This window comes from Suncus etruscus, chromosome 9 (assembly GCF_024139225.1).
Source record: "Suncus etruscus isolate mSunEtr1 chromosome 9, mSunEtr1.pri.cur, whole genome shotgun sequence".
Lineage (NCBI taxonomy): Eukaryota > Metazoa > Chordata > Mammalia > Eulipotyphla > Soricidae > Suncus > Suncus etruscus.
Genome location: NC_064856.1, coordinates 49,541,024 through 49,564,674, shown reverse-complemented (window position 1 = coordinate 49,564,674; position 23,651 = coordinate 49,541,024).

Genomic DNA, 23,651 nt, shown 5'->3' with positions numbered 1-23,651 from the left:
GGGGACCATAATACGAAAACCTCAACAGGGACTATTTGGGAAGCACTTATAGCACCCTTCTAATATGTTCTGTACACTATGGTAGAACTACAAGAACATATACAAATCTATTACATAGGGCATAAATAAGTCAAGGCTCTTCATTTTATTCACATTTTAAATCTAGTTAAGAAGACACAACATATTCCCCAACAGATGTAAAACTAAAGAAATGTGTGGTTAGTTCCAAACAAGTGACTTAGACTGTGATGCATTACAAACAGTATGTTGCTAATAATGAAACAAATTTGGGCAATGATTTGCCTTTACATAATAAATTAGAGCCAATTATAAAGATCATAAAGACATTATTATTTTTATTTTATATTTAAATTGGAGAGAGAGGAGTAAAGTTATGACCAACTGGCCAGGAATGACAAATTGTGGGCTTAAAAAATTATTTGACATTTAACAATCTCTCCTGTGTCTCTGTTAATAAGAGGAAAGGTTGAAGCCACTATATAGAATTTAGGAATCTTTTAATATAGGTGATTATTGATAGCTACTTCTTTGGGAAAGTTCTGTAATGATGAGAGTAGAGCCACAGTCTGAAGTAAAGTATTTAAGCAGATGGTAGAGAGATTTGGGACTGTGGGTGGAAGAATTCATTATAGACACCAGAAATGTCAGATTCCTTTATGGCAAAGCAAGAGAAATAATCATTGGATAAATAATCATTATTTTATTTTCTTGATGGAGGAGGGGGAGTTTGGGTCAATTCCACCTTTGTTCAAGGATTACTCCTGGATCCTGTGCTCAGAAATCATTTATAAGGTGCTGAGAGTCAAACCAGGGTGGGCCTAGTGCAAGGCAAGTGCCTTAATCCCTCTACTATGTCTCCAGTTCCTAAGCAGTTGCTATTATAGATTGTGTATTTTTCAAGTTTTTGTTCTATATGGGCTTTAATTTAATTCTGTCAAATTGGGATTACTTTTATAATTGTCCAGATAAGGAAAGTGATCGAAGCAAAGATTAAATTATTTAAGACTAATGAGAAAGGAAATTTAGGTAAATTAAGTACATTCATAACTCTTTACAGTTTCTCAAGCCAAAGTGCTCTAACCTTCTGAGAAATGAGAGACCAAATAGAAGGTACCCCCAGCCAAGCCAGAATGAAGTCCAGAAATCTGCCCAGTACAGCCTTCAGCTGAATGCAGCTGCAAAGTGAGCTCAGGCAAAACCAGCCCCCAAAAGCACCCAGACAATTCATATCTGATAAGGAACAGTGACTTGTAATATTCTATATCATGAAGTGGTGGAGTAGTGTGTTATACAGCCAGAGACTATCCAAAAAGTGAGACTGACGTTAGACTTTCTGTGTTCCAAAGCAGTAACTTGCCATCATAGATACTACTACTCTGTCACTGATAATATAGAAATACTAAATAAAATAATCAATAAGAGCTCTTTTGAATTCTATACTTTTGGGGGGACATTCGGAGGAACCTCTCCCTCAGGGCTAGGAGATATCAGGGCTACATTCAATGGTGCATGAGATTGAACCAAAAGTCCTGTGTGTGCCAGGCATACACTTCAGCCCTTTGAGCTATCTACCCAGACTTTTCTGCGAAGTCTTAATAGAATTAGATTCTAGATGCATCGAGTTGGGTGAGTTCAAGGAATGTTTGCATCACAGAAGGAGACCAATCTAAGGAACATGGTTGTTCTTGAGAAAGTAGTAGAGAAAAACTAATAATTAAAAGCAAGAACTGATTTATAATCCTTGCTCAATCACTTTAGAACTCAGTGACTTTGAGCAATAGGTCCAACCTCTTAGAACCCATGTAATTTCCATGGTTAAGATAATAAGCTTTCTTCAAAGGTGGAGGTAAGAATTAAATGAGAGGGGGCCAGAGAGATAGCATGGAGGTAAGGCGTTTGCCTTTCATGCAGAAGGTCATTGGTTCGAATCCTGGCATCCCATATGGTCCCCCGAGCCTGCTAGGAGTGATTTCTGAGCGTGGAGCTAGGAGTAACCCCTGAACACTGCTGGGTGCGACCCAAAAACCAAATAATAATAATAATAATAATAATAATTAAATGAGAGAATGCACATAAAAACTTAGCATTGACTAGCTTACAGTAAATTCACAATTTACGATCAGTGAATAGACTGAGGAAGACCAAAGACAGGTGTCTGGCCTGCAGCTAAAGTGAGGGTCATGTCAGAGGCAATGTTTGATATTATGGCATTATTCTAAAATTATAATCTTGGAAACTTCTGTGGGTGAACTGTTGTTGCCTCTCTATACCAGAAGGAAAGAAGTTTTTTATTACAGTGATCACTGGTACAGGAGTCCTTTTCTGAAAATAACCCCTTGAGATCTACATAATGTATTCAACTATACATTACACCCATGTATTCATAATTAATTACATAACATATTCAACTCTATAGTACTCACATCCTTTGTCATTTTATCACTACTGTGCAAATAATTAGAAGCCAGGAGTTCTAGTCTTTCATTCAATTAATATTTATGTGGCATTTGTTTGGCATTAGATTCTTGGCTGATCCTTGGAAGAAACAATGGTACAGGAATGGTCTTTATCCTCAGAAACTACAGTTCAATGGGAATGGAGACAAGTAAGTACACATTCTTTGTTCAGGGTGAGCAATGTCTTGTTAAGTGAAGTATGGGGTTCTTATAGGTGCTTATAGAGGTTATTCCTGACACAGGTTGTGGGTCAAATAAACCAGATAAAGCATATTTCATTCTTGGACTGAGAGGTATGAAGGTTCTTGTACACAGTTGACCCCAGTTCACTCTTTAGCACCTCCAGGAATGACTCCTGAACACAGAGTCCAGAATAAGACTTAAGAACCAGGGGATGCCTCCAAATTCATTCTTTAAACAAGGTGAATTATATGGATTTCAGAGAAATAAGTCAAAGTTAATTATAAGTTAGTTAGTTACCAGAGTCAAATGCTGCCTTTGTGTTATCTCTCCAGCTCCAGAGGTTGTAACTTCTGAAGTTACAAGTCAAGATGAGCTTGCTTAGAGTAGGAGGAGTAAAGGAAATACAGCTTAAGGAAGAGGATGTCTATAGCATCATTCTAAACATTTCAGAATCTTTGAAGCTTTTGTGGATGGACTATTGAATTTTATTTTTACTTCTCCATATCAGAAACAAAAGATATTTTTATTACAGTGACTGAATCCTTTTTGGAGTTGGAGTAATAGTACAATAGGTAAGGGCACTTTCTTTGGCCTGAGTTCAATCCCCAGCATTTCATACAATCCCCTGAGCACCACCAGAAGTAATCCTGAGCTCAGAGCTAGGAGTAAGCCCAGCGTATAGCCAAATATGGCTCCCAAACAAAAACAAGACAAAATAAAACAAAAAGAGAGACCTTTTCACATAATAACTCCTTGACATTTACATAATTATTCAATTATACTGTATTCACAGTTTTTTGTCATTTGATCACTTCTTGTGCAAATAGTTAGGAGCTAGGAGTTCTAGTCTTTCATTCATTAAATATTTGTATAGCATTTGTTTGGCATTAGGTTCTTGGCTGATCCCTGGGAGAAACAATGGTGCTGGGCAACAGGAATGGTCTCTGTTATCAGAAATTGCAGTTCATGGGAATAGAGACAAAATAAACATGCAATTTTTTTTCAGGATAATCAGGATCTTGTTGAGTGCATTGCATGAGCTTATAGAAGTTATCCCTTATAGAAATAACTTATAGGAGTTATTCCTGACCCAGACTGTAAAGACAAGCCAAATAAAGCATATTTCATTCTTGGACATGGACTAAGATGTTGTACAGGGTGAAGGTGCTTATACCTTGAACACAGCCAATCCTACTTCATGGTCTTTTCTGAGCACAGAGCCAGAAGCAAAGCCTAAATTTTATTAGGTATACTTCCCCCAATTTTTTTGTTTTTTTAAATAAAGTAATATAGATGGACTTTAGAGAGATAAGTCATAGTTAGCTGAAGTCATGTCTATTTTAGTGTGTGTGTATTTGTTTCTTGGGGGGGGGTTGTTTTGTTTTAGCATTTGAGGAGACAAGGAGAGTTGGATCACAGCCAGCTGTACTCAGGGCTTGTGCTTGATTTTGTGTTTATGGATCACTTCTGGCAGGAATTGAGGGACCATATGTGGGGCCTGGAATAGAACCCAGAATGGCCATTTGTAAGACAAACACCTCTGCTTTTCAAACTATCTGTGCCCAACAGATGTAATGTCTGAAGTTTTGACACAAGTCAAGATTAGTTTGTTGTGGGAACTGGAATGATAGCACAGTGGATAGGGAGTTTGCCTTGCATGTGGCTGACCCGGGATGACCCAGGCTTGATCCTCGGCATCCCATATGGTCCCATGAGCTGCCAGGATCGATTTCTGAATGCAGAATCAAGCGTAACCCTTTAGTGCTGCTGAGTGTGGCCCACAAACCAAAAGAAAGAAGAAAGAAAGAAAGAAAAAAAGAAAGAAAGAAAGAAAGGAAGGAAGGAAGGAAGGAAGGAAGGAAGGAAGGAAGGAAGGAAGGAAGGAAGGAAGGAAGGAAGGAGGAAGAGAAGAAATTATGTTTGTGGTTAGGAGTAAAGATAATACAGTGTAAGAAAAAGAGGTCTTGACATCAGAATTTCATTCCTAGCAGTCAAGGATGATAAGCAGATAGCTGATCAGGACCCAGGGTTAACCAAATGATAATAATAGGAAACTGACCTAGTGAAGGAAGGCCTACTGATAAACAGCCCTGAGAGAGAAAAGAATGGAAAGAAATTGAGATTAGAAAATATCTCATATCTAAGGCAGAAATGAATAAAAATAAAGGATATAAGAAAAAAAACAAAGTAGCACTAAGTACTAAATGACCTGAAATCTGAACTTCTAAGATTGCATTCCGGCTTGTATAAATTTCAAGTTATCTCTGTTATCTCCCTATTAATATGTGGATTTGAGTAAGACAACTTCCTTTATTGGAACTGGCTTCTCCATCTGTAAACCTTGTGACTTAGATCAGACTATTAACGAGCTTCAGAACAAAAGTTAAAGTGGGCACAGTACAGACTTCCTGAAACCTATTCCCTTTCAGTTCCATTTCAGTAACCTTGTTATTTGAACCACAGCTGGTCAATGCAAGGAGGATCCTGGGAGCTGATACTGAGTAGGTAAAATTGCTAGCTTCCAGTTCTGGGAAGAGAACTAACTTTTCTTGATGTGTGACATGCTCCTCTGATTATTCATTGCCAACGAAAGCAGGCTGTGCTTTAATTTCATTTCCATCCTTCACTACTGCTGTCATCATTTTTGTTCTTCTGCTTGTTATAGAAATATCAGGGAAGAAAAAAATAACAAGCCTCAAGGAAAGAACCCAAATCAAAGTTGATGCAAATGTGATATTTACAGTGTCAGTGTGGGAATAATTTTTAAAAATCTATAGGTAACATGTATTGTTTGGTCAGCTTAGCACTATTCCTTTCTTTTGTTTTTGTTTTGTTGTGTTGTTGTTTTGGGGTCACACCCAGCAGTGCTCAGTGGTTACTCCTGGCTCTACACTCAGAAATTGCTCCTGGCAGGCTCAGGGGACCATATGGGATGCCGGGATTCGAACCACCTTCCTTCTGCATGTAAGGCAAACACTCTACCTCCATGCTATCTCTCCAGTCTCAGCACCGTTTCTTTCTTCTTAAAAGAAGAAAGCAACCTTCTTAAAAGCAACCTTTCTGTTAAAACCCATTTTCCGTAAGCCAGAATACAGTAAGTAAGGTACTTGCTTTTCAAGCAGCTGAGCCTGCTTTGATCCCCAACACTCCATATAGTTCCCTAAAACCCAATAGGAGTGATGGCTAAACCTAGAGCCAAGAGTAAAGCCCTGAGTACCACCAGGTGTGACACCCCCCCCCCACTTACCCCAAAAACAACTAAATTAAACCTATGATACCTAAGCTGCAACTGGACCCTCTGAGGTATGTGCAGTTTGCAAACTGAGCACCTGTGTGTGGCCCTCTGTGTCACCACAGAAATGACATTTATGTGGCAATCTAAAAGGGGAAAGCAAGTAGGCAGACTTCCAAGCTGTAGATCTAAAGCATTTTTAGGAACTGGGTCTGCTGCCAAAGAAAATGGCCATTGTTTTGCCAACACCACCAGCTTAGACTGTTCTTTTGTCAGGTCAGGCACCACACCTTTCTCTCTTCACTTCACTTCACTTCCTGAATGCCTCTTGCCTTTTTAGTAGAGGTTATTTAATATCCCTGATATTTTGTTGTAGATCAGTGTTTTGTATTTGTTCAGAAAATTTCAAGCATTTGTGTTTCTGAATGATGGCTCGTAGTGGTGCTTAATTCAAAAAAGAAAAGACACCGCCCCCCCCCCCCCCAAGATCCAGTCTTCTCTATTTGAGACTCAGTTGGATAATACAGTAAGCAAAAATCAGGGAATTATGGGTCCTTTTCCTGATTGGTTCCTAAATATGTCATTGATTTTTGACAGCTTTTTGTTTCTGATCACTATTGTTATTTATTTGTTTGGTTTTGTTTTGGGGGGTCACTTAGTGGTGCAGTGCTGACTCCTGGCAGAACCTCTCCTGACTCAGCTCAGGGAATTTTATGTGGTGCCAGAGAACCAAGCTGAGTTAGTCATATGCAAGGCAAGCATCCTATCCACTGTACTATTAATTGATCTGGCTATATTTTTGTGTTTATTTGTTTGCTTGTTTGGGGTCCACTCCCAGCGATGCTTGGATTACTTCTAGCTCTGCACTCAGGAATCACTCTTGGTGGTGCTCAGAGTAGCTTATGGGGTAGAAAGGATCAAGCACAGGAGCCGCATGCAAAGCAAGCACCCCACTATACTATTGTTCTGACCTCAGACCCTATTTTTGTTTTTACATGAGGACTTTTGTTTTCATTTTTAAATTTTTAAATTTAATGGTAGAAGTGTTTAGAAAACTGTATGGAAACTACCTGCTGTTCTTTAGTGTGGAGAAAGAGTATAGAAGGTAAGGTGTTTGCCTTGCATAAAGCTAACCTGGTGATTCTTGAGCACAGAGTCAGAAATAAGTTCTGAGCACTGCTGGGTGTGGTCCTCACCCCCAACAATAGCAACAAAAGAATAAAAACTTAAAATATCATCTCAGCAGTAGGGCATTTGTCTTGCATGAGGCCAACCCAGGACAGACCTGGATTCAATACCCGGCATCCCATATGGTCCCCTGAGCCTGCCAGGAGAGATTGCTGAGCACAGAGCCAGGAGTAATCCCTGAGCACTGATGGTGTGGCCCCAAAACCAAAACCAAATAAAAAAACTAACCCTAAAATATCATCTATAGGAGAACAAAAGATCCCACAGTAAACTTTTTCTGACCCAGCATTCTTCCCTAGGTGAAAATAGACAGCAAATGCAGACCAACATGGGCATAGAGATGGCTTGTTTTTAAGGGACAAATGGGAATTTACCTAAGGAACAGAGAAGCTCCATCTTTGCTTTGGCAACATATGGGAGTTGGTGTGTTAAACAAATGTGCAGGAATCTCAGATCTTTAGAGTGAGCTGACAGATGGGGCTCTCTTCCTTCTCAGATATTTTGTACCTTGCTTGAAAGTCCCATAGATAGAACAGTTATGTCACTGCTCAGCATGCCTTGATCTTGAAATGAGTTCCACTTCTGAGATGTCACTAGTTCCCAATCTTGTTCTCAATAAATGCCTTTGATGTTAGATTCTTTTGTTTTGTTTTGTTTTGTTTTGATTTTGTTTGGGGACCACACTGAGAGATGTTCAGGTGTTACTCCTGGCTCTCCACTCAGGGATCACTCCCAGCAGTTTTTGAGGGACCATATGGGAACCCAGGGATCAAACCAAGGTAGGCAGTATGCAAGACAAGGGCCAGTTGCTCCAATTTATATGTAAGTTATATTAAACTCTTCCTGGGTTCTTTCCTTCCTACACTCCCTTTTTCTTTATGCCTCTCTGCAAGCTCTTTCAAAATTATTTTAGGGAAGCTGTTAGAATCTTAGACTGTTCCTATGGAAGAACTTTCAAATGACTAGCCTAGCTCTGCTGGTTACAGCCAAGGAACACAGGTCCAGAGGGGTACTGAGTGACAAAGGTCAGCCAGAAATTTATAGGCAGAGCTTAGGTGTCATGGCCAATATTTTTTTCTTCCACTGACATAACCTCTCTTGTCAGGTGATTAACTGGGATGAATTTTGACATGGTTTGGGAGAGCTTGTCTTTTTATTTCTTTAACTACAAATCCCTCTTTCCCTGTTCTTCCCACATTTCCTCCTTTTTTCCTCACAAATATTGACTTGTAGCCAGGAACCACAACAGGTGGTAAGCCTAAATCTTGGCCGGCTCATGAGCTCTAGAGGGTGGAGCAATGTGAGGAGTCCTTTTGCCATGGATTCCTCTGCCAGATCAGTTTCAAAGTCTCTGGTAACCTCCAAGGCCAACTACAAGACTATTCAAGGACTCTTTCCTCTTGCAAGCATCTAAGCATGTAGCATTAGGAAAGTCTTTCAAAGTCTTCTCTGAGCTCCCCTGAGGGGCAGAATATTTCTTTGCACGCTCCCCTGAGCTCCTGAAGAATGATGCTCTGTTGTACTAAACTGACACCGCATTAACACCCAATAATGGCTATTGCAAAATGTCTGCTGTTGATACTGGTGATAGAACCCACTCAATCACCTAAAAGATCCCAGACTCAATCATTCCACAGGAAATGTACTCCTACTGTCTATTGTGTTGAGAACAATACTTCAATCAAGATTTATCATAAATCTGCATAATCAAAGACTAGGGATGTGGCTCAGTAGTAGAACATTTATTTGTCTTACAGGTGTGAGGTCCCCATCCCCACAACTACAAAAACAAACAAATCTCACTCAGAGCTGCCATGAGATCTACTTTCTGAACTGACACAGGTGTGGACATGCTCAGGGTGGCTGGCATGGCCAGTGTGTGACTCCAATCTCCCACACCAAACCTGCAGGGAGGAGCCTATGGTCAACAGACTGGAGTTGCAGCCACTTTAGTTTCTCAACTGCAGTATTTTTCCATAATGACTGTGATCCTCCTAGTCTATGGATTAACTAGAGTCCTGCTATGCTATCATGCATGGAGCTCTCCCAGCAGCAGTCTCAACTCTGCACCTCTCCATACTTTAGCTCAGCCACTCAGAACTACACTGAAGTCAGGCTCCTGCCCAAACTTCTCTCCTATTCCTCTGTCATGGAAATCAGGGCTGCACTGCAACTACTGGTTCTCCCACCTCTACTTGCTCTTGTTCCCTAGTACTCCACAGACAATTTCTCAATGAATCTCTTACTTTTTGCACCATCTTGGCATCTGATGCCAAAAGGACCCAAGCAAGCACTTTTTTTTTTTATTGTTGTTTGGGGGGCAACGCCCAGTAATATTGGTGGAATAATAGTGACTCTCTGCTCTGTGATGGGGAAGAGGCTGCTCCTAGTGGTGCTCGAGAGACCATGTGGTGGTAGAGATCCAACCTGTGCCTCCTGTATGAAAAGCATGTGTCTTTCTGGCTCCCAAACAGACAATTCTAACCTTATCAACCCTGTACACAGCATTTTTCATGAAAACTTTAGTTCTTCTCCTGGGAGGGCATTCAGCCTGAGCATAGTGAGGGGAGAGGCAATTTGGATGCAATAACAGAATCTTCTAAATCTACCCTTCTCTGGAGTGAATTAAAGCTCAACATTAGTTCATTGTGTGGTTTTGTTTCCTGCTCTCTCTGCAACCCGACGCCCACTTCCATCCAAGCTTATTACTTAGTCAGCTGTGAAGAGATATAGGCCAGTGAGAAAACAGCAGAGTATAGAAGAGTTGCTTTGCTTACAACTGTGGGTCAAGGGCTCAAAGAGATAGCACAGGTGCTGAGGCACATACCTTGTATGTGGTGACTCTGATTCTATCTTCAGCACCATGTGGTCCTCTGAGCACTGTCAGAAGGCCCACATTGTCACCAGTTTGGGTAGTTGCCACCATTTGTAGGGCAGAACAAGCACTGCATCCTCAGGCCTTTACATTGAACCATTGGCTGGGTTAGCTGAGAATCTCAGGGAAGAATCCCTGGATCTGAGCAACTGCTTGGGGCACATCACTGACCACCAACAAAAATAATCTGTGTGAACTAACTGGAGAGACAGTACAGAGAGAAGGGTGTTTGCCTTGCATGTAGCTGAGCCAGCATCCCAGGAGTGATTCCTAAATCAGAGCCAGGAGTAAACCCTGAACACTGCTGGGTGTCAAAAATAAACAAACAAATACCTTAAGTTCTTGGACCAGAGCAATAGTACAGCAAGTAGGGCACCAGCCATGCACATGACTGATCCAGATTTGATTCCTGGTATCCCATTTGGTCCATGAGCCCTCCAGAAGCAGCCAGGTGTGACTCTGAAACAAGTAACAACAATAACAAACAATCTGTAATTCAAAAGGACACAAATACTGCTTACTACAAGCCCATGTGCCAACAATTGAGTACAGGGGTGGGAGAAAACTTTCCTTTGCTCATCTGCATGAACCATAGAGCTGATTATTTTGTAGTAGGAGCTCCAATATAAGCAGATCTCTGCAAATACTATGTGATAATTACTCTGCCAGGCTGGAGAGAAAGAACAGTAGGTAGAATGCTTGCCTCACATGTGACTGACCCAGATTCGATTGTTGGCACTCCAAGTGGTCCCCCAAGTCCCACAGGACTGATCCTGAGCTCAGAGCCCATAGTAAACCTGAATACAGCTGGGTGTGGGCCAACACCCTCCCTGCAAAAAATTAGAATCACCCTTGCCCCCATAAATTAACCTCCATGCATGTTTCATGGGGCCATTTATTATTATTATTATTATTAATAAGTAGAGTCAAGAGTTTGCAGAAACAATATACAAATTTAAATCCAAAATACTCTGAGCTATAGACTCATCTGATCTGCTGGCTCTCAAATTAGTTTTGAAGAGGTTCTCAAGGGCCTCGTGAAAGAAGGGCTACCAATGAAATACAAATGGGTGGTAGTTTAAAAAAGGAGAGATGAATCTGATGTAAGAGGGTTTCACAAAAGGGAAGGAATTGAGCAGCTGAGTTAATCAAGCTAAGTCATCAACTGGTAAGTAGAGAACTGAGGTAAGTATCATGCCTTCCCAGCATGGTCTATGCTTTCATATGGGACTTTAACTGTTACTTATGTAATGTGGTAACTGTGAGCAAATTACTGAGAATGGAAGGAATTTTGTCATCTTGGCATATGCTTGTGTCTATTTTCCTAGGAGAAGAGCATATTGTGATCAGCTCCTTTTGGATGCAACTGGCTTGCTCTAAACTAGTGTGTTCTTCCTAAAATCTGGGTTTCATTATTTTTATTTCCTCAGGCTCACGAGTCAACCAGGTCAAAGATGCCAATTCCTTCCTTATGGAAGGAATATGTTTGCTTCTAATTTAGAATAAGAACAGCCACACCCCACAGAATCCTACAAAACCCAGGGAAGTTTCCATTGCCTTGCAGCCTTCTAGAGGTAGCATTTCAGAAGAAACTCTAAGAGATGCTTAATATGCTCCTGAGAAAAATTTCTACATAAAATTCTTTGGGCAATATTCTATATTATAACCTCACCTTCAAAATGTATGTTACACAGAAATGTCTCTGAAGAGCTTTGCAAAAGATGCCTCTATATCCCAGACCCACAGATCTGGGAATATTTAGTCATGGACTATTGACATCCTGCAGAACACTCTTGGGATATGCTAAGATAAAGCTTATTAGCTAAGAACAAAGGAGGTCTGAACTGTGGCTTGACTCTGTCACCAATTTACATTTCCCCCTCTTTGAACTTGAATTTCCTTGTCTGTAAAAGAGGGTTAGACTCAATAATTAGGAGAGGAAGAAGACTGCTATTTATTGCACACATACTCTGGCCACCAGATTAAAAAGCCTCCACCCCACTAAACTGAATCCTCTCTGACGCCATTCTGAAATTCTTACTATTTTTCTTTGCTTTGTTTTTTTTTTTTTAATTTAATTTTTTAAACTAAAATTTTAAAATTGGGGTTAGCTAGCAGTTACTCTTGACTCTGTTAAACATTCACTTATTGCTGGGCTCAGGGGCTTCATGGATTCATAAGTGATGAAATAGATAACAGGGACATAATGTAAGGGGTAAGGGACTTAAGTTTCTTGACTTCTCATTCTATTTTAAAAGTATATTGTGAGGAATAAATGAAACAATGAATGCACACTTGGGTTGGAGAGACCTTACAAAAGGTTAGGTGCTTGCTTTATAAGGGTCCAAGGTGACTACTCGAGTCGACACTGAGTCAAAGACCACCTTCAGGGGCCAGAACGGTGGCACTAGAGATAAGGCATCTGCCTTGCCTGCCCTAGCCTAGGACGAATCACGGTTGATCCTCCAGCGTCCATATGGTCACCCCCAAGCCAGGAGTGATTTCTGAGCGCATAGCCCCTGAGCGTCAAGCCAGGAGTGATTTCTGAGCGCATAGCCAGAAGTAACCCCTGAGCGTCAAACCCCCCCAAAAAGGCCGGAGAGATAGATGGAAGAAAAGCGTTTGCCTTGCATGCAGAAGGTCGGTGGTTCGAATCCCAGCATTCCATATGGTTTCCTGAACCTGCCAGGAGCGATTTCTGAGCATAGAGCCAGGAGTAACCTCTGAGTGCTGGCGGATGTGACCCAAAAACAAAAACAAAAACAAAAACGAAAAAAAAAAAAAAAGATCACCTCCAATAATGGAAGATGCAAAAAGGAGTTTCTTTGACTAGCCGGATCCAAAGTCTCATCCAACAAATAGAGTTGACAAGGATCCCAAGTCAAATCTTCAAGTAGTTTTTTTTTGTTTGTTTTTTGTTTGTTTGTTTGTTTGTTTTTGGGTCACACCCGGCAGCGCTAAGGGTTTACTTCTGGCTCTATGCTCAGAAATTGCTCCTGGCAGGCTCGGGACCGTATGGGATGCCGGAATTTGACCAATGACCTACTTCATGAAAGGCAAACGCCTTACCTCCATGCTATCTTTTCGGCCCCACAAGCAGTTTTATATAAACTTTACAAGCTTCTACAACTCAAGCGTTTCATTGGTTAATACAAGCAGTTCATCCTTCACCATTGCATGATTGTCCCATTTCCATTTGCACACAAATCATGTTATGTCTTAGGATTGATATCCCAACTCATTGCTGACTCAACTTTGTGTCAAGGGGTCCTTTTCTGGTGAAACATTTGGACCCACCTAGTTCCTCTATTTCAGCAACAGGGGGGTCTTGCCATTTAGAGGTTACATTTTGCGGTTTTGTCTTTGGGCTAACACCCTTTGTTTATGAGGAAGTTGTAGAGTGGAATAATACTTTACAGTGGCTTTACTGGGGGCTTGGGACCACCTTGGACCTAGGCTCAGGGGGCTTTGGTTCTCACAGCTTTCATGCAACCAACCTTGGTGCAGATCTCCAGTACCTCCAAGCACTGACAAAGGTCAGTGACAAAGGCCAATCCTGAACTCAGGACCAGGAGTCACCCCTAAGCACCACTGGATGTGCCTCCACAAAGAAAAAACATAAACAAAATAAAATAAAATAATGATAAATTAAAATAAATTAAGTATTGCATTGCCTAACTCCTATTAACTTCTTTAAAGACTTTTTTATTTTATGTTTTGTTTCAATAATTTTAATTCTGAAAGAGGACAAGATTATATTAGCCTTTTGGATGCAACTGAATGCCTCTCAACAGGTTTGATCTTCTTGAAATTTGGTTTCTCATTATTTTTATATCCTCAGGCTCAACAAGTCGAAAGTCAGGCCAGACAAGATTTGCAATTGTGATATCAGAGCTTCTTGTTTTGTTCTACAACAAAGGCACTTTATTTCTTTACTTTTATTCTCATTCCAATTAAATAAAATTGAGCTTCCAGTGCCTGCTGTATTGGTGGGTCAGCATCCTCAGAACTTTTTGTTATTGTTGTTTTGTTTTGTTTTTGGGTCACAACCGGCAGCACTCAGGGGTTACTTCTGGCTCTATATTCAGAAATAGCTTCTGGCAGGCTCAGGGGACCATACTGGGTGCTGGAATTCGAACCACCATCCTTCTGCATACAAGGCAAATGCCCTGCCTCCATGCTATCTCTCCAGTCCCTCATCTTCAGAACTTTTTGGGGGGGTCACACCTGGCAGAAATCACCCCTGGCAGGCACAGGGGACCATATGGGATGCCAGGATTCTAATGACCGTCCTTCTGCATGCAAGACAAATGCCTTACCTCCATGCTATCTCTCCGGCCCCATCTTCAGAACTTTTATGAGAGATGCAAACCATCATGGTTTACCTAGAATAGATGCCTGAAACCCACTGTGCAGGGAGGTATGTTCAGTCCAGTGTCATTGCCCTTCTGCCCAAGGTATCTTTATCTAGACATGACCACTAGAGTCTACTGTGTGCATCCCAAGACCATGGTTTGGTGTTCATAGTTCTGGATCTTGGAGACAGAGATAGATACAAAGAGCCCTCTGGGAGAGAGCCAGTAGAGTTTCCAATCATTCAACCTTCTTTCTAGCCTTGTAGATGCCATCTCCTCTCCTGTTTAATTTTTAGAGCTTCTCCCTCCTCAACAACTCACTCTGTTCCTTCAAGAATGTCTGTAATGGTGAGCAGGAGCAATAGTAAAGTGAGTAATGAATGTGCTTGCAACTTTTTCTGTAGCTAACCTGGGTCCAACCCCGAGAACCCCATATGGTCCCTTGATCTTCACAGGAATGACCCCCAGTAAGCCAGGAGTAAGCTCTGGACATTACTGAGTATGGTCACAAAACAAAATAAACAAAATTAAACAAAAAAGAATGTGCTGTAAAAAGACTTTTTTTTTTTTTTTTTTTTTTTTTTTAGTTTTGGGGCCACACCTGGTGGTGCTCAGGGGTTACTGCTGGCTCTGTGCTCAAAAATCGCTCCTGGCGGGGCAGGCGAGGTGGCGCTAGAGGTAAGGTGTCTGTCTTGCAAGCGCTAGCCAAGGAAAGGACCACGGTTCGATCCCCCCGTGTCCCATATGGTCCCCCCAAGCCAGGGGCAATTTCTGAGCACGTAGCCAGGAGTAACCCCTGAGCATCTAATGGGTGTGGCCCGAAAAACCAAAAAAAAAAAAAAAAAAATCACTCCTGGCAGGCTCAGGAGCCTCTATAGGATCCAATATAGGATGCTAGGGCTTGAACCCAGGTCTGTCTTGGGTCGGCAGCATGTATGGCAAATACCCTACCGCTGTAATTACACTCTGGCCCCCATAAAAGACATTTTAATGTTTTCTTCTCAACCTTCAAAACACCAACTATCCTTTAAAAATGATAGGATAGGGTACAGTGAGTAGGTAGGACACTTGCCTTGCATGTGGCTGACCCAAATACAGTCCCCAGTATTCCATCTGGTCTCCTGTGCCTGCCAAGAGTAATTATTGTGTGCAGAGACTAGAGTAGCCCCTGAACACTATCCCAACTCCCAAAAATGCAGAGTGCTCTAGATATAGTGCAGCTCCCAAAAATTACAGAGTGCTCTAGATATAGTGCAGTGGGTAGGGCACTTGCTGTGAATGTGGCAAACCTGGATTTGATCCTCAGCATCCAATATGATCCTTTGAGTCCTCCAAAAATGCAGAGTGCTCTAGATATAGTGCAACTCCCAAAAATTACAGAGTGCTCTAGATATAGTGCAGTGGGTAGGGCACTTGCTGTGAATGTGGCAAACCTGGATTTGATCCTCAGCATCCAATATGATCCTTTGAGTCCTCCAGGAGTAAATCCTGAGTACTGCTGAGTATGGCCCAAGACCCCATAAATAAAAACAAAATAAAATAAAAATAGCTGGGGCCGGGCGGTGGCGCTAGAGGTAAGATGTCTGCCTTGCCAGCTCTAGCCTAGGACGAACCTCGGTTCGATCCCCCGGTGTCCCATATGGTCCCCCAAGCCAGGAGAGACTTCTGAGTGCATAGCCAGGAGTAACCCCTGAGTGTCACCGGGTGTGGCCCAAAAACCAAAAATTAAAATAAAATTAAATTAAAATTAAAAAATACAGAGCAGGCTGGGAATGTAGCTCAACAATGAGCAGTGGCCTTGGGTATTATCCTTGGCACTGCAAATCAAATAAAACTCAAAAAGTTTTTGATTCACAACTAAGTCTCTATGACTTAACTTGGTTACATCTGGTATAGCAGAGCTGGGGCAGAAACATGGGAGGAAAATTACAGTAGAGATCTGTGAACCAATAGTGCTGGTTGTCTGCATTTCTAAGTCACACTTGTCACAACTAACTAATCAGACTTTTAGTTTTGATCTTCAGAAATCCTTAGCAACATGAGTGCAGTGAGTAAAAAGCACAGGATCTGGATGCCTTGATATATGGGAATTCTTTTCCCTGGAATGGCACAGAGGACTCAGTGGTACTGGAATCAGCTAAGATGCTAATGTCCTTAGAACAGGCCAGAAGTATCACAGAAAATCTGATGAGAAAATTATAAAGATCAGTGAATCTAAACAGTAGCACAGAAGGTTTAAATAGTACAAACTACAGCCCAGTAAATCCATATACACTGACTTTAGTAGTACCATAGAAAGAGATAACATTTATTTCAAATAGATCTATGTCGATCTGAGTTGTGATCATTCCATTTGCCTTGTGTTGTAACAAACAACATGAAATTATTTTTTGTGTGTCTGCAAAGATGCAGGCTAGGATGGTAGATGGGAAACTGGGGATATTAGTGGTGGATAGGAAACTGGGAACAAGGTCACACAGCTGAAGGGATTGGTGTTTGAAATACTAATGCCTGAAATCACTTGGTAAACTATGATGTTATAATGAAAAACATTTAAATGAGAAAGAAGGATCAACAGGATTTTCCTCTAACACAGACAGTGATAAAAAGAGATAGAGAAGGGTCAACAGGTTTTTCCTCTAGCATAGTGATTACTAGCTGTCACCAGGACAATAATAATTGGTAGATTGTAGGCATTCTGGGCCCTCTAGTGGCTGGTTCCAGCATAGACAGTCTATACAGTACCCACCTGGATTTGGATTTAGCTGGAACCTCCAACTGCCTTCATCTATATTCCGTCCTCCCATTCCCATATTATTTATTACTTTCTGCAACTTGCAACAGGTTTTGTGTGAACCACATTTTTTCATGTAGAGTGATCAGTTCTGAAACAGACTGCATGGTTTTTGCAAAGGAAAAGGCAAATTCATAATGTGTTTGCCACTGAAGTTTTAGGGAGTATCATAGGGAGTTCTGGATATGAGAGGACCCTACAGAGTGATTCCAATGATATGAGGGAATCTTACCATTGTGTCACTTTATCAGTATCATTGGTTGTGAGCTGTCCCCAAGGAGAGATATGAAGTTGGTGAGATGGTGCCTTGTGGCAGTGACTTGCTGTGAGCAATAGTGGTCACGCTCTCAGCTGAATGACGGATATGTTGTTCCAAAGATCTGGACAGAGCACCTCTCTCCGTGTCTGGAGTCTGTAATTACATTTGTGAATCCCACTTTGTAACTTTTTCTCGTCAGTTGCTCCTTGATATTGAAAAGGGAATTTTAGAAATGGCGACATAGATTTTAATACAGATTCCTGTGCATGCCCTCAAGGATGTAATCTAGATGATCCTAGCCTCAGGATGAGCCAGATGGTTTCATAATCAACCCTTTGCCATTTATTTTCAAAGTGCTCTCAGATTCCTTCTGTTTCTATTTGGGGGCCACAACCTCGACACTCAGGGTCTTCTCTTGGCTTGGTCTTGGGGGGGATGCTCCTGGTGGTGCTCAGAGGACCAAGTGATGCTGAGGATTAAATGCAGAGCCTGACATATAAAAGTCAAATGCTTGACTGCTAAGCTTCATTCCAGTTCTGCATTCCTTTTTTAATTGATTCCAGTTGAACTAAAACTTTTAGCCTTTTAGATATCATGGAGATGGAGTGCCAACATGAGAAGCACCATCCATAATATGTGTGTGCAGTGCACATTGAGGATAATGTTGATACATTTCATCAATATATACTGAGCAGCTTCTTTATGCTGTCTTAATCCTAATCTCAGGGCATAGAGATGCATTTGATGGGCTCTCTGCCCCAGCACTTTGCATCGCCTGTAGGAAGGGTAAAAAGCATGCCAATGTGAGAGTGGATATGATTTTAGTGTGCAATTTTGAGAGTGCAATATGATTTTTAAAATTATCCTAGAATTATAAACAGGTCATAAGACAAGAAAAGGATACCCCAGACTCTGTAGAGGAAGGAAAGAAAGTTTGAGGTTAAAGATTCATAGAAATGTTATATTTGTAAACTGGAGTGATAGTAGAATGTGTGTAGGACACTTGTCTTGCACACAGATAACTCCTGTTCAATCCTTGGCATCCCATATGTTCTCCTGAGCCCACCAGGAGTGATACCTAAGCATAGAGCCAGGAGTAAATTCTGAGCATTTCCTGGTATGGCTTCCCCCAAAAAAAGTAACAAAAAAGAGAAATTTTAGGGACCAAAGCAGTGGTGCAAGTGGTAGGGTGTCTGCCTTGCCAGCACTAGCCTAGGAAAGACTGTGGTTCGATCCCCTGACATCCCATATGGTCCCCAAGCCAGGAGCTATTTTTGAGCAGGAGTAACCCCTGAGTGTCACTGGGTGTGGCCCAAAAAAATGAAGAGAAAATTTATATTTGTTTACTGAATGCTGAGGATAAAATTCAGAGTCTTATACATGTGACACATTTGCTTTACTACTGACCCCTAATCCCCAAATTACAATTTTCTTATAAGTAAAAAAAAAATAAAAATGAAGTGGATACCTAATATTGATCCATCAAGGCAAGGGCTGCACCTACTTATTTGGTTTGCTGTTGTATTCTTAGCACCAAACATACTGCCTGGCATCTAGGTACTTGATATATAATTGATAAACCAGGAGCATAACTATAAACTAATCTCTGTCTTACAAAGCTCTGAAATGAATTTAAATTATCCCACCCTTTTTCCAGCTAAAAATCTGACCACTGAGTAACATTTTAAAAACTAAACCTTTCTCCCAATTTTTTTTTTACTGATTTAAAATTATTTATTTCACACATCCCTCTATTAAAGAGCTTGTTGCTCAATTTATGTTACCCAGGCTTTTTTTTTTTATCACTTTCCCTTGATACTTGATGATTTTATACAATTATTTTTCCAGAACTTTGATTATCAGGAATGGCTGAAAGTTTGTTAAAAGTACAGGTTTATATACCACACCCCATACCTTCTGAGTCAGAAAATCTCAGATGAGGCCCAGTGTCTGTGGCTCAAGTTGGTTTGCTTTCTCCCAATCTTACATCAAATTCTGTGCAAACTTCTCCCACTGTAGAGAGTCAGTGCCATGAGAATCCAAAAGCTCAAGAAAACTCAGCCCAAGACCTGACTCAACTGTCTTGTGGCAATGCCCTTTCTTTTCTTTGTAGCATCATAGTTGAAGTAGAAGGAACTGGGCAAGAATGAGAGTATGAGAAAGCTATTTGATTATTGAAGGGGAACAGAAAAGCCAGACTGTCCTGAGAGATCAGGAGGATTTGGTTTTGAAACAGGATGGGCCTTTGAAGTATGCAAGTCAGTATTCAAATCCAGGCAGCCCCATGGGTTTATTGAGTGCTGAATAAGCTATTCACCTTGTCTTATTTCCTGGAATATATAATAGGGATCAACATCAAGTTATCTTTTGAAAGGGTAAAATAAGGACACATGCAAATTGACTAGCCCTAGGCCTGGTGAAGATTTGGTGGCTTATCAAATATTAGTTTTTCTTCAGTCTTTCTTTTCTGTTAATTTATTTTGAACTTTCTTGTTACCGGGTGCTAATTCTTCATCACAGTTTAACCACAACCTCAAATGGTTCTCTGGTTTCATCCAGATCAGTTTCTTGGCTTCTTAGTGGTACCTGAAAATTGAATGTCAGAATTTTCCTGAGGAACCAGGCTGCTACTAATATCCATCTAAAACAGCTATTTTGTTTAACTTCCTTCTATTTCTCTAGTGAGGTGGTCTTTAATATTTCTACACCCATAGACAGGTGGGAATAGAAAGAATATTTTGAGGATTTCCAAGGCAAAAATAAATAGCATTATTGTTGCTGGAGAGATAGCTCAACAGATTAAATACATATCTGTATGCTGGAGTCCTGGGTTCCTTCCCTAACACAGTATGGTCCTCCTAGCTCTTTTGTAAGAGGTTCCTAAGCTGGGTGTACTCTCCTCCCCCAAAGGCATTACTTCTGGCTATCATAGCTAAGAAGGAAAGCACATGTTTTGCATTTGTGGGGTCCAGGTTCAATGCTTGGCATAAATAAATAAATGATAAGCACTATTTATAATATTATTTTGTATATTTATCTTAATTTTTGGGGGGTGAGGATCATATTTACCAGTGCTCAGGGGCTACTCTAAGTTCTCTAAGTGCTCAGAGGACCATGCATTGTGTATGGCTAGGGATTGACCCAGGCCTCCTTCTTGCAAAGGAGACTCCTGGCAGTTTCTAATTGTTCCTTTGTCTTAGTTTTAGGGTCATATCCAGTGATGTTTATAGGTTACTCCTGCCTCAGGAATCACTCCTAGTGAAAGGTCCGGCAGTCCAGAAACTGCTCCTACGCGGAGAAATGAAAAGACGGTTACTCATGCAAAAGCTCAAGTGGGGTCTTTATTCTGGCCGGCCAGGGTGCATTGCATATTCAAAACCGAACAGAGGCAAAGGACCATGTGGTGTTCTACGTTCGTTCTTATATACCCTAAGAAGGGGGAGGGAGAAGGGGCAGTGACGACTTCCTTAAGGGCGGGACATCCGCCAAGGTTGGTGGGGGCGGGGTAATGACTTCCCTTTTCACTAGTAGCACCCAGGGGACCATAGAGGGTGCCAGGAATCTAACCAAAGTCATTGTGCAAGACAAGCACCTTACCTGCAGCTCTACCTCTCCAGCTCCAATGTCTGCCAATTTATCTCTCTGATTTTGTTTATTTGTTTTAATACCTAATATTATACAATTAAAATTCTATGTTTAGGGACCACAGAGATAGCACAGTGGGTGATGTGGCCTCATTCCCCCCATTCTTCCCAGGTAACTTGATCTTACCTGCAACACCCCGATGTAGAGAAACAGCCCTTATGACTGGCTTGGATGGTGGATGGAGGCCTTTGTTCTTAGGCCCCGGCCACGTAGCTTCATCCCCCATTAACCTGCGGGTCTGGGTCCAGAAAAGCGAAGGGTATTGAACTCACTCACAGGCAGGCTTCCAGAGAGATAACATCGTTATTGCCCTGGCCAACAGATGTGGCTGCTAACCATTTACTCATGCCATTCTTAGCTAGCCCTGCATCTTCTTTCATCTATATCACCTCCAACCTCCATCCTGGCAAAAGACCAAAAAGACCTTAATCCTCTCTGGTCAAAGCCTTATTTAACCTTTCCAAGACTCCTCCCAGGAATGAGTGGGGTCTTGCAGGTAAGATCAAGTTAACTGGGAAGAATGGGGGGATGAAGCCACATCTGCCCTGTTTTTTGTTTTTTTTTTTTTTTTACATAAAGACAAAAGGCATAAGTTATGTGGCTTTCGCCTATAGCCAAAGGCGGGTAATATTTCCATAGCAACAATCTTTAAAGTATAAAATTAATATATCAGCCTATCTTAAAAATAACATTTCTGAAAAATACAGCATACATTTGTAACTTAAAATTCTGTTAATGCTTTTTACCAAGCACTATTCTGGAACTTTCATGTTCCTATACTTTTAAACTATTTGTGGGGAACATTATACCAATGGAAACATTAACTATGGAAAACAATAAAGCACATTAAATTAGCAAGAACATGACTTAGATTAAATTTAGATGCAGGTGGTTAGAAATCAGATCTTTCAGTTGGGCTAAGCTGTATTACTCTCCTTTTTAAAAATTTTTAAACCACTAACAGACTAAAACTTATACCATCACCAACTATGTGTAAACTACCCTTCACCTAAAACCATAAGTCCAGACGCTGGTTTATCCCACGCTGCTCTTCCCACGTGCCTTTCTTCCATGGGGTTTCAGCCCCTGCAGGCAGGTCCTTGTGCCACAGGTAGTTTTTCTCCTCGTACATAACCAATCCAGGTTCAAACCTGACACTTCATATGGTCCCCTAAGTACCTCCAGGAGTTGTCCTTGAACACAGAACTGGGAGAATACCCTGAGTATGGTCAGATATAGCTTCCAAACAGAAGATAAACAAACAAATAAATAAATACTACAGTTAAAATTTAAATAGCCAGCTAACAGAGATATAGCTCAACGATAAGACACTTGCACTGGGTTCCATCTCAACACACACACACACACACACACACACATTAAAATAACTAAAAACTAAATAATAGCAAAAATAAAAAGCTAACAATAGAATATCTTGAACTTTTGAAAAGCAGTGTTTAATTCAAATACTGTATGCATTGAGTGATGCCTATGTTTTACCATACTATATATACTTCTACTGTCGTGGTCATCACTGGCAGTTCTGCCCAAAATCCTGGACAAAGACCACAGGCCCAGTGGTTGTAGTAGTTTTTTCTTAGACTGGCAGGATATTGTGGTCATACCCCTGTCCATGTTCCAAAGTTGGAGCCACCCCACTAGCCTGCAACAGTTCTCAGAGGTGACTGTCTTATCACCCTCCAGCACTCCACCAGTGTGCAGCACAACCAAATGGCTGATGTCTATGGGAACCAAGAAACCAGGGCCCTTCTTTCGGAGCATCATTCTGCTGTGTGGCTGATCCCCATCCTTGATAGCAGCTCCTGGGAATGGGGGCAGGTGCCACCTGGCCCAAGAAACACAGAACTTGCACCTCTGCTTTGCTGATTGCCTTGGTTCTCCCCCTTGCTGGTTTCCCTGGGAAGTGCTCCCTCAGCAAAGGCCCATCATAGGTTCTGCCTATTTTCAAAATGCTATATTTCCCATTCATTTGGGGGTGGTTGCTCAGATTCCCCCTTTCTGAGCTAGAGGTACAGGAATTGATATTGGGTTGATGGAGCCACTGGGATTTGATAGAAAAAAATTAATTGTCTCTGTGGAAGAAATAATAAGGAGCTAAATAGGTTATTGTGAGTTTTTAAAGCTGCTTGAGTCAGTGAGGATGCAATGTTTAGACGATTGCCTGGTGTATAGTAAATATCCTTACGGAGCAACGGATTTATTTGATATTTTGTTTATTTGTGTATTCCAAGATAAGTGCTTATATAACTGCTTAGCACATAGTAAGCACTCAAATATCAGTGAAATGTGTGGTTATTGATTGAAGTTTAGCTTTGAGCATGTAAAGCAAAGTGTGGGATTTGGCCAGCAGAGGGCAGAGGAAGCACAGACAAGAAGTCCTACATGAGCTAGAGGGATCTGGGATGGGGAAAAATTGGAGGAAACCAAGGGCAATATCTGCATCAGAGACAACTAAAACTTTTTTTGATTTTGGTTTTGTTCAGGGGCCACACTCAGAAATGTTGAGAGATTATTCCTAATTCTGCATTCAGGAATTACTCCTGTCAGTGTTCTGGGACCATATAGGATGCCAAGGATTTAACCTGGACCAGCCATGTGTATGACAAAGGCCCTATCCACTAC